General features: G+C 39.9%; 1 non-coding gene across 1 annotated transcript; it reads left to right on the top strand.

Moving 5' to 3' along the window:
* Positions 1-1,269: 1,269 nt before the first annotated feature.
* On the top strand, positions 1,270-1,371 carry LOC122914829. The gene has a single exon (XR_006385900.1). It is a non-coding gene; the product is annotated as a U6 spliceosomal RNA (small nuclear RNA).
* Positions 1,372-11,013: the final 9,642 nt, after the last annotated feature.

Raw genomic sequence — 11,013 nt, 5'->3', positions numbered from 1 at the left:
GCCTTGCTTGATTCTATATCTGTAAGCTCAATGTTCCCTAAGACTTACAGATAATAAAAAAATACAAATGGGAACTATAAAGTATCCATCTGAAGGAAGTGGGCAGCTATTATTACTGCATATTAAAAGATCATATACTTTGATATATTTAACCCAATTTTAGCAAGGGTATTTTTAAACTGCCATCATTCATCAAAAAATTTTGAGAATTTGTAACTTTTACTTGCTGCAGAGTGGATGTTGTTTATCCTGTTCCTCTTTATTCCAAAAATAAAGAGCCAAAGGGACAGGCATACTCTGCAATTACACCCAGAAGAAAATCCCCAAAAGATTCTCATGTTTATTTCATCCTTTTACAGTATAGCAGTGTTTAGAAGGAGAGGAAAGAGGATAGTGAAGAAAAGGTGAGGGGCACCTGGGTGGCTCAGTCAGTTAAGTGTCTGCCTTCACTTCAGGTCATGATCCCGGGATCCTGGGATGGAGATCCCAACTGGGCTCCCTGCTCAGCGGGGAGCCTGCTTTTCCCTCTCCTTTTGCTCCTCCCCCTGCTTGTGCTCTCTCTCTTTCTCTTTCTCTCTCAGATATATAAAATCTTAAAAAAAAAAATGGTGAACCAGAAGACACTAGAAAAACCAATCCCCATCAGGACATGGGGATAGGGCAGACAGAGGAAAGCGGGATGTCTGAGGAACCTGTGGGGGTGTGAAAGATGGGAGGAATTATGGATTACTGCAACAGGCAACGGAGAGTGGAGAGGGCATCAGAGATTCAACCATGTGTTTCTGGAAGACGCATCATGGGACTGAGATTCAGAGACATGGAGACATGATTTCTAGGAGCAGTAAGCTGGGAAAGTCACTTTCATCCTTCAAGCTCACATCCCAACATCTAGAAAATAAGAAGATTAAAACTGTTAATATCTAAGATATCTGAGAGCATTGACTTTGATTCATTAATTCTCCTGTGTTCTGTTCACTTCCAAAGCTCAGGCCATTCCTCTTCACCTTGGACAGGCTTCTGTGGTGCTTTTACCCCACGGGGAATAGATTTTTAGCTGCTTCTCAATTAGCAAGTGAAACGAACAACATGGGCATGACCCAGTGGGATAGTAGGTACCCTTGTCCTCTCCCAAGTAGGACAGAAAGTCTGAGTGCTGGGGTCTGTGGGCGTCTGACTTGGGAAACACACTGTCCCCAAAATGATTTCATTCTGAGGTCTTTTGAAAGTCAGATGTGGTGTATGACTTCCTCATTATTTGAAAAGAAATGAGTGTTCACATCACAGCACAGGTACTAAAACTAGAATGATACTGAGATTAGCGTGGTGCCTGCCAAGGATGATGTGCAAATTCATGAAGCATTCCATATTTTTAAAAACAAAAGCCCAAACTCATAGATGCAGAGAACAAATTCATGGTTGCCAGAGGTAGGGGATGGGGGGGGCGGATGGGCAAAAAGGGTGAAGGGGGTCAAAAGGTACAAACTTCCAGTTATTAAATAAATAAGTCCTAGGTTATAGGACTTCTAGTTAACAATATTGTATTGTACATTTTATAGTCGCTAAGAGAGGAGATCCTAAAAGTTCTCGGCACAAGAAAAAAAATTGTAACTGTGGTAACAGATATTAATTAGACTTGTTGTGATGATCATTTTGCAATATATACAAATATTAAAACACTATGTCATATACCTGAAACTAATATGATGTTATAGTCAACTATATCTCAATAAAAAATAAATATGCAAAAAAAATATGTGAGCACAATAGCCTTGAGAACAGCAGGTAACTGGCTATGGGTTTGTGTGTCTGGGTGTGTGTTAATTATAAACTGCAGTCTTGAAACTTCTCCATGTGTTTGATTGGTGTGGGACAACTCTCTGGCCTTTAATGTGCCAGTCTGGGTAGACAGACCTCCTCATCAGGGTACCAGGGCTTTGCCATTAGAGGTCCGTGTGCAGCTCACAGAGAATTTGGCAACCAGGTGTGCCCACAGTCTGTTTCATCCGCCATCTGGTGAGTCTTCCTGAGCTTTAGGTCCTTCTTGAGGACCCAAAAATCTACAAACTCCCAGATTCCCTAGCAATTTAGGATGTATTTAGTTTCCACCAATCAGATGCACTCCCTCAAGACATGAATTAAAACTGAATAACCTACAGAAAGAGGTACGTGAAGTATGAGGCACCTGTTTACGGCTGGGAGTCTAGCAGTTGAGGTGTGGCTCTGAAGCCAAAGATCCCGTCAGTGGTGACTCTTTGATTCCCAGACTCTCGTGGATGAATGTGGCAGTTCCTCTTGTGATCGGTTCTGTGCTGTCCTCCTAGAGTCCTAGCCTAGCCCTGCTTCTCCATCCTTTCCAGGATTTGAAAAGCACCTATTTCACTGAATACCAACTTTCCTATTTAAAATCAGGAGGATGATTAAAACCTAAGTGATATACCACCATTCTTTTCTATTACATATCTTTTAAATAGATGTATTTTTTATTGAGCTATTCAGTTCAGCAACACTTCATCTAAATAGCCTTTCCTGACTGTCCACCCCACTCCCACACCAGGACAAGTGACCACACCATCCCCCGTGTTACCTCGGTACCTTGTGTAGAATTCCATCACAGCATCTGTAGGCCCTTACTTATCTCCCTCAAGGACACTGTGACCTCTCTGGAAGAAGAAACTATCCCTGTTACCTTGATGCCTAAATATCTCAAAAATACTGAATTAATTTATGAATCATTAATTTACAGCCATGCATTCAGGATTGGCTCAGTTTTTGCCTCTCTTGCAAAGCACTGTGTGACTTTTCTTACCTTCCCCACGATAACATCACTTTTGAGGGACAGTCTTGCATTGGACATTACTCACATTTCATGCCATTGTATTTTGTCTCCCAAGCCAGATGCTGACCTCATGGATGCCAGACACCATGCCTAATATCTCATGTTTCCGAATATCTCACAAAACTTGCCATACTGAAAAGGTGGACATCAAAAAAATCACCCAAAGAACTACAGATTAAGTGATCTAATGGAAGAAATTGAACCCATCAATAAGAGCACAGAAATACTTCAGAGACCAACACGGACCATATAAAGTACTGTCATGATACATGCAGGATGATACACTACTCCCAGGGTCTACCATCCAACTATACCTTTGTGACTTTCAGGTTTTCCAGCCTCTGTGTAATATCCCTGCTTTCAGTGATCCCAGGAAGCGGGGAGGACCCAGCTGAGCACAGAGACTTTCTTTACGCTTAGTAGCTAGGTGCTTCTGCTTCAGTGACAACATCTCAATGGAGAAAGTTTGAGTCTCCTATGGTACACATCTGTGATAATATGTATTTCTTCCTGTTGACTCAAGAAATGAAGTGAGGAACTTCCCAGCCTGAACAACAAATGCATGTTGGCATCCTTATTTACACACCTTCAAGAAGTAACTCCAGGGTATCCTTCACAGGATGCTTAGGGAAATTTTTCTTTTTAATTATGAAAGAAAGAAAGAAGAGAGAGAGGAAGGAAGGAAGGAAGGGGAGAAGGGATGGAGGGAGGGTGGAAGACATGAGGTAGAGAGAGAGGGAGGGAGAAATTGAGCCTAGATCAAGGTACTTTCCCTACTACCACTCTTTTTAAAAAAATATGAAATGTGTTTATTTATAACATAAAGTAATGAGTTTGTTCTGTTCCAGTTGCAGTGATCCTTCAAGTCTTGGTAACAACTATTCCCAATAATTCCTTCCTTCATTCATTCAACAGGTATTTATTGAACATCTACTATGTGTAGCAAATTCCAACATAGTGGGAATGTAACAGACTGAACAGAGAAACACTTTGCCTTTGCAAAGTTTACAATCTAATGGGAGAGGCAGACAGTAAACAAATAAAAGTGAACATGATGGACAATAGTAGTTGCTGTGAAGGCAGTAACCATGGTGACACAATAGGAAGTAACTGAGCGGGGAATATCTACTTTAGTAAGACTGAATGTCTGTACACTATGTGTACACTGCACTCAAGTTCTCTCATGGTTAATATGACTATAGTATATTTGTCATAACTAATTCACCCACCTCAACATGTTATTACTCACTAAAGTTCCTACTTTATTCAGATTACCTTATTTTTTACCTAATGTCGTTTTTCTGTTCAAGGATCCCATACCATACTACATTCAGTCATCATGTCTCTTTAGGTCCTTCTTAGCCGTGAGTTTCTTAGACTTTCCTTATTTGTTTTTTAAGATTTATCTATTTGACAGACAGAGATCACAAGTAGGCAGAGAGGCAGGCAGAGAGAGAGGAAGGGAAGCAAGCTCCCTGCTGAGCAGAGAGCCCGATATGGGGCTCAATCTCAGGATCCTGAGATCATGACCTGAGCCGAAGACAGAGGCTTTAACCCACTGAGCCACCCAGGCGCCCTGAGACTTTCCTTATTTTTGATAACTGTAGCAGTTTGAGATGTCCTGGTGAGGTGTTTTGTAGAATGTCCTTCAAATTGAATTTGTCTGATGCTTAGACAAGGAGTTTACAGGTTTCTGGAGGATGCAGAGGTAAACTGTCATTCTCATCACCTTATATCAAGGGTACATACTATAAACATGACTTCATTGTTGATGTTGACTTTGATCACGTTGCAGAGGCAGTATTTGTCAGGTTTCTCCAGTGTAAACTTACTCTCTTTTCTCCCTTTCCACATCATCTTCTTTTGAAGGAAGTCAACATATTTAGCCCACCCTTACAGAGTAGAGAGTCATGCTACACCAACTGAGGGGAGAATATCTACATAAATTATTTGGAATTGTATTGTATGGGAGATTTTTCTATGCTCCCTCATTTAAATTTTTATTCAGTTACATATTTATACCTGCCTATAATCATGAATAAGTTATAACTCTTTGCTTTATTTTTTAGACTGTGAATATTTTTACCTAACTACAGATGAGAAAAGAAGAAAGATGAAAGAAATGAGGGAATGGACCAATGCGGGTGATAGAAAGCAAGCAAATAAATGAATAATGATCACAGGACTTCCGTTTCTTGGCTTGGTCTTTTTTTTTTTTTTCAAGGTGTTGTTGACTTTTGATTCCTTGTTCATATTTTTTTTTACATTTTTTAATTTAATTTACTTTTTTTAAATTTTCAGCATAACTGTATTCATTGTTTTTGCACCACACCCAGTGCTCCATGCAATCCGTGCCCTCTATAATACCCACCACCTGGCTCCCCCAACCTCCCACCCCCCGCCCCTTCAAAACCCTCAGATTGTTTTTCAGAGTCCATAGTCTCTCACGGTTCACCTCCCCTTCCAATTTCCCCCAACTCCCTTCTCCTCTCTAACTCCCCTTGTCCTCCATGCTATTTGTTATGCTCCACAAATAAGTGAAACCATATGATAATTGACTCTCTCTGCTTGACTTATTTCACTCAGCATAATCTCTTCCAGTCCCGTCCATGTGAATACAAAAGTTGGGTATTCATCCTTTCTGATGGAAGCATAATATGCCATAGAGTATATGGACCACATCTTCCTTATCCATTCATCCGTTGAAGGGCATCTTGGTTCTTTCCACAGTTTGGCGACCGTGGCCATTGCTGCTATAAACATTGGGGTACAGATGGCCCTTCTTTTCACTACATCTGTATCTTTGGGGTAAATACCCAGGAGTGCAATGGCAGGGTCATAGGGAAGCTCTATTTTTAATTTCTTGAGGAATCTCCACACTGTTCTCCAAAGAGGCTGCACCAACTTGCATTCCCATCAACAGTGTAAGAGGGTTCCCCTTTCTCCACATCCCTCCAACACATGTTGTTTCCTGTCTTGCTAATTTTGGCCATTCTAACTGGTATAAGGTGATATCTCAATGCGGTTTTAATTTGAATCTCCCTGATGGCTAGTGATGATGAACATTTTTTCATGTATCTGATAGCCATTTGTATGTCTTCATTGGAGAAGGGTCTGTTCATGTCTTCTGCCCATTTTTTGGTATGATTATCTGTTTTGTGTGTGTTGAGTTTGAGGAGTTCATTTATAGATCCTGGATATCAACCTTTTGTCTGTACTGTCATTTGCAAATCTCTTCTCCCATTCCGTGGGTTGCCTCTTTGTTTTCTTGACTGTTTCCTTTGCTGTGCAGAAGCTTTTGATTTTGATGAAGTCCCAAAAGTTTATTTTTGCTTTTGTTTCCTTTGCCTCTGGAGACGTATCTTGAAAGAAATTGCTGTGACTGATATCAAAGAGATTACTGCCTATGTTCTTCTCTAGGATTCTGATGGATTCCTGTCTTACATTGAGGTCTTTTATCTCATTTTAACACATTTCAAATTTATCTTTGTGTATGATCTAAGAGAATGGTCGAGTTTCATTCTTCTACATATAGTTGCCCAGTTTTGGTCTTTTTTTTAAAGATTTTATTTATTCCTTTGATACAGAGACAGAGAACATGAGCAGGGGGAGAGGCAGAGGGAGAGGAAGAAGCAGACACCCTGCTGAGCCAGGTGCCTGAGTGGGGCCAATCCCAGGACCCAGAGATCATGAACTGAGCCAGAGACAGACACTTAACTGACTGAGCATCTCAGGCACCCCTTGGCTTGGTCTTTTAAACATACATCCAATTCAGAGAAGAGATGTAGATCAAAAATTACATCAAGAATTCAGGCACTGAGTGTCTCCCATCTCTCTTCTAACTTCATCCCACACCAAACATCAGATATTAGATGAGATCCTGAGACCTAAAGATGGAAGACCTAAAGATGCTCTTCTCTCTAAGTAGCTCACAGTCTAAAAGGAATAACAAACATATTAACAAACCATTGTGATTGATGCAATGAAGGCTAAGAGTGAAATATGAATAAAGGGCTGTGAGAGCCATGGTAGGGAGTGGATTGCAGCCTGGGATGACTGACCAAGCCCTCACAGATGTGGTACTGGAGCATACAAGGAGATGAGCTAGAGTTTCCTAGGATAAGAACTGGAAAGGAGCACCAGAGAGAGAGCAAGGTTGACATTTGGGCTGCCATGAGGAGCTAATAGTGTTGTTTATCATTAGGAAAGACAGTACATTTATTTTTCCAAGGTACCAAGAATCTGGGGAATAAAATAATTAAGATAAAATAATCAATCTGGCTTTGTAAGACATGAGAAAGAGGAAAAAGAATATAAAATTGTGCAGTCTTTTTTTTAAATTTATTTTTTATTTCTTTTCAGCATAACAGTATTCATTATTTTTGCACCACACCCAGTGCTCCATGCAATCTGTGTCCTCTATAATACCCATCACCTGGTACCCCGACCTCCCACCCCCCCGCCCCTTCAAAACCCTCAGATTGTTTTTCAGAGTCCATAGTCTAGTGCCAATGCATGAAACAAGAAAATATTTCTCGATATTGACGCTGGTATTTGGGAACTGGTGTCTTTTATTTAGGTGTGTGCGGCATCTTTTTTTACAGTTATTGTCTGAGTTCTCCTTGCTAGAGTTAATTTAAACAAATTCAACTTTATTCTTAAGTCTGATTATTATGCCTTAAGGTCACATAGTATCATTTGAGAATTATTATATCATCCCCACATTTATATCCCTAAAGGTCCTAACTTCATTTAATAAGGCCCAAGGTAATGAATCTGGGGATCAGATAATTATTAAGTTGAAGCCCTGGTCTCCTGATAAATCTCTTGTTCCAATGTCAACATTCAAAACTCCAACTTCCATTTCTGGTTCTTGTCCAGGTTTTGAAACTAATTTCTTTTGTTTCCTTCTTTTTTAATACCTATGGGCTTTGATTATTTCCTTTACCCACTTCTCTCATTAAGATGAGTGAAAACAGACAATGATATACTTACAGATGACTTACCCTTTTGAACATCAAAATAGAGAATTTGCTGTATACAGAACCTTTTCATATATAAAACTATTCCAAAAATATTATCATTTTTATTCTTTTAACAGAATCCCTATTAAACTGACATTATAGGGACACCCGGGTGGCTAGGTCAGTTAGATGTCTGCCTTCAGCTCAGGTCATGTTCCCAGAGTCCTGGGATAGAGTCCTGCATTGGGCTCCTTGCTCAGCAGGGAGTCTTCTTCTCCCTCTCCCCTGACCTGCCACTCCCCCTGCTTGTGATATCTCCTCTTTCCCCTCTCTCTCTCCCCCTCTGGCAAATAAATAAAGTCTTTACTTTTTTTTTCTAAAAATAAACTGACATTATAATATTCATTTGTGAGATTGAGAAATGGAGCACAGAGAACTAGGGCATTTGCCCAAGGTCACCTAGCTAGTAAGGGGCAGAAGTAGAACTTCAACTTCAATGTTCTGATTGAGTCCAGCTCACATTACAGGCTACATAAAAGTTCCCAGAATGATCTGTTTGGATATACTTCATGGCTCTAAATATAAAACTCCATGATCTACTCTGTCATCTGCTTTATGAAAACTTGGCTTCCACATATTAATCGGTCCATTTCCACTCACCAAATTTGTACACAGTGTAGGATATCAACCTAGAAAAACAGCAAACAAATCAACTTAATGATGGCAAGCAAATGCTGGCATTATGCCTTCTGTGAAAAATTACTTTTCAGTTCCAAAATTTTGTATTAGTCATTTTGCCAACAATTATTTGTGATATATAGAAGGCCCTCAGAGATATCTAGCACAGCCTCCTAATTTTTGCAACAACAACAACAACAAAGTAGTAAGGACTCTCAGAAGGTGACCAGGCCAGCAAGTGGCAACACCAGACCTATAACCCAGGCCAACCTGATTATCAGCCCAGTGCTCTTTCCAACTGACCATAAGAAACTAAAGAATATGACAATTTTCCACAGCCTGCTGTCTAGAACATGATATTATGGTTATCAACCTTCAGCTTCTAGATAGGAATTTCATCTCAGAAATAATAATAATATTTTTCAATTGAATAACAAATTTCCATTTACAGAATGTCCTCATATGCACTTGATCCTCAAGATTGAAATGTTCCTGGTTTCTCATTATATTATGCTCATTTGAAGAGTACACCAAGTTTGAATGATTTGTCCAAGATCTTCCAATGGCAAGTATGCTACTTTTTCTAATTTTTTATGCTTCCTTTTCTGTAAACTAATAATGGGACTGTCAGGGAAGATTGCATAACCAAATAAGTAACCTGACTTAACCAGCCACCTAAGTTCATGGTTAAGTTTAAATTTGACATTATTTTCATTATAAAAGTAATGCATAATTATTAAAGTATTCAAATGGATAAAAATAAAATGTTCCTTAAAAATAAACTTTATGGGAACAAGATGGCAGAGGAGTAGGAGACCAAAATATCATGAGGTCCCAAGAGTTCAGCTAGATAGTTACCAAACCATTCTGAACACCTACAAACTCAACAGGACATCAAAGAGAAGCAGAACATTAATGTTAGGAACAGAAAATAGATCACTTACTGGAAGGTAGGATGTGTGGAGAAGTGAATCTGAGGCAACATTCAGGAAGATAGAACATGGGGGGAGGGGCCAGCTCCCAGCAAGTGAGAAAACAGCAGAGCACAAAATTGGAACTTTTAGAAGTCTACTCCACTGAGGGACATCACTCCAGAGGCTAAGCAGGGGGTGGAGCCCTTGCAGGAGCAGTGTGGTTTCAGGACCCAAAGGGACACAAAAAGACCAGGGGTGTCTGAGTGTGGCAGAGCTCCCAGGCATTGGAGTGGGGAAGCTGCTACAGAAACAGAGCTGAGCAGTGGGCTCTCAGCTCAGGATTATCTTAAACCATGATCAGAGGCACAGCTGGGCCACTGCTTTTCAAGCAGGAACCTCAGAAGTGGCATATCCAGGGAGACACCCCCTTTCCTCCTCTGCATGGAATGGTGTGGAAGCATGGCAGGAATCTGCTGGGTTTGGAGACTCCAAACGGGGCCACATGCCAGAGATAGAAACACTTGGCCACAGGCTGGGTGAGCAGAGAGCATGGCCGGAGACCAGGGAAATGGGAGGGATTGACTGCTTTTCTCTGAGGGTGCACTGAGGAGTGGGGCCCCAAGCTCTCAGCCCCTCCAGGCCAGAGATCAGGAGGCCGCCATTTTCATTCCCAGCCTCCAGAAGCTCTATGGAAAGCATTCAGGGAACAAAAGCTCCGAGAGCAAACCCGAGCAGATTACTTAGCCTGGCCCCTGGCAAGAGCATTGTAAGCCTGCCTGGGCAAAGACGTTTGAGAATCACTACAACAGGCCCCTCCCCCAAAAGATCTGCAAGAACAAGTTCACCAATGTGGAACTCCAAACCTAAGGGAAAGCAACACATAGAATTCTTTTTTTTTCCCCATGATTCTTTAGTCATTGAAAGTTAAATTTTTTTAATTTTATTTTTTCTTACTCTATTTTTAAAAAATTTTCCTCTTTCCCATTTTAATTCTTTAATTACTTTATCTTATCAATAACTTTCTAAAAATCTTTTTAAATTTTCCTTGTCATACTCATGTTTTATCGCTTCATTATATTTAATCTTATTTTTTGCCTAAATGTAGACTTCTTTTTTCTTTAAAATTTGGGATACATATTCTTCTAATAGATCAAAATATACCCTAAATTTAGCACATGGCTTTGTTCTAGTCTCCAGCCTGATCACATTCTTTAATCTTTTCTTTTCCTTTCCTTTTTCAACCAACTTCTTATCAATTTCTTTTTTAGAATCTTTTTTGATATTCATCTTTAAGTCATATTCCATCCCTTTGTCATATTTACCCTTATTTTTGTGTATATATATATAATTTTTCCTTTCTTTAAAATTTTGGGACATAGTTTCTTCTAACAGACCAAAATACACCCAATATCAAGTATGTAGCTCTGTTCTATTCACCAATCTAATGTGTGTGTGTGTGTGTAGAGAAAGATAGTATTTTTTTCTCCCCCACTTCCTATCCTCTGGTTTCAGGTACGTTCTGATTTGGTTAGTGTATATTTTTCTGGGGTCATTGCTACCCTTTTAGTATTTTGTTCTTTCATTCACCTATTCTTATCTGGATAAAATGACAAGGCAGAAA

Source organism: Neovison vison, chromosome 7 (assembly GCF_020171115.1).
Source record: "Neovison vison isolate M4711 chromosome 7, ASM_NN_V1, whole genome shotgun sequence".
Classification (NCBI taxonomy): domain Eukaryota; kingdom Metazoa; phylum Chordata; class Mammalia; order Carnivora; family Mustelidae; genus Neogale; species Neogale vison.
This window is presented reverse-complemented; position numbering and strand designations above follow the sequence as displayed.